The 1,495-nt window shown below is 46.4% G+C and overlaps 1 non-coding gene across 1 annotated transcript; it reads left to right on the forward strand.

The window, feature by feature from the left end:
- Positions 1-252: 252 nt before the first annotated feature.
- Positions 253-327, forward strand: Trnat-ugu. Its single transcript has one exon. It is a non-coding gene; the product is annotated as a tRNA-Thr (tRNA).
- The last annotated feature ends 1,168 nt before the right edge of the window (positions 328-1,495 follow it).

Consider the following 1,495-nt stretch of genomic DNA (forward strand, 5'->3'; position numbering starts at 1 on the left):
ACATGTCCGAAAGAACAGACACCATATCCATATAAGTATATAATTCTGGCAATACGGCCATGACCTTCCTCTTCTGTGCGCATGCACACATATTACCCGAACTCTTACGGGACTTGGTAAGAATGTCTTCCACGAGTAATGAGTGTGTTGGGTAGGGAAACTACGAATGTAGTGTGTGGACATATAAGGTGAGAATGTGGGTCTCGCGGGAGGCATCCGCGAGATAGTCCCTGCAGTCGCACTATCTTCTGTGCCCTCGGTGTCTCAGATGGATAGAGCGTCTGCCATGTAAGCAGGAGATCCCGGGTTCGAGTCCCGGTCGGGGCACACATTTTCTCTTGTCCCTATTGATACATATCTATGCCCGTCAGTAGCTGAAGGTATTAATATATAATTCTAATTTCGTTCAGGAAGCACAAATGAGTGATACTGCGTCGTCTTTTCAGACGAGTACAGGTACTGCTCACACCATTATGGTAGACGTATGCGTATGTCGAGGTCCTAAGAAAAACTAACGTTGCCAAACTGCATTCGCTATCGCAACATAGCCTCATCACCTACCGTGATGGCAAGGGCTGCCATTGTGTACACGACAGGATCACTTCTGGTTGTCACAGGCGGTTATTCATACAGCGGTTGTTACCTTAACGACGTCTCAAGGCTTGCATGTATGCCATATACTTCTAGGTCTCTGTCACGCTTTCAACAAGATAATGCAAGACCGTTATCTGAGGTTGCTCTTATGACCTGCCTCGATACGGAGGGTGTCAAACTGTTGCCCTGGGCAGCACGTTCTCCACATTTCGCAGTCAATGAAAATACCTGGTCATAGGTTGCCGAGAGATTGAAACAACAGCACTCACCAGCCACTACGACTATCGAGATACCACGAAATACATACACGAATCTGCCATTCACGCTCATTTACATTGTATGCCCAGTAGGCTTAAAGCCATTACTGCTGTCATCAGAGGGAACAGCTCTATGTAATGAATTTCGTGTCCTGTGTAGCACACCCCACAACGACCAACAATTTTAATCATGTATTCTTCCTCCTTTACTGTATAAGCACAATAAGGAAAACTGCCGTATTTGCTATTCTTCCCGGTGTTGAAACTGAAATTGTTAGCAGGGTACTTTCTCGAAATCTCACGTCGAACGCTGAAACACGATTTGACAACCTAAGTTGGGAAGAAAAGTCATCGAGAACGACACGGTAGCTTGCAGTTTTAACAACGTTCAATTTTTAGTGTCCTGCTGGGTAAGAGATGTTTTGTTCGACAGTTTTACGTTTACGACAAAAGGACAACCGAAAATAAGATTGTCTCGGCTGTGGCCTTTCACGGCATTGCAGTCAGTCACTCCCCGCGCAGCAGACAGGTAGTGACTGCAATGTAATTCGGTTCCGCATCGGAAATCTTTACTAGCGCGGTTGCCGCTTGCAGGGTTTCCTGATGGGCTGCTCAGGCATAACGTAGCCCCTTCCGTTTAGGCA

The sequence above is a fragment of the Schistocerca americana genome, chromosome 1, assembly GCF_021461395.2.
Source record: "Schistocerca americana isolate TAMUIC-IGC-003095 chromosome 1, iqSchAmer2.1, whole genome shotgun sequence".
NCBI lineage: Eukaryota > Metazoa > Arthropoda > Insecta > Orthoptera > Acrididae > Schistocerca > Schistocerca americana.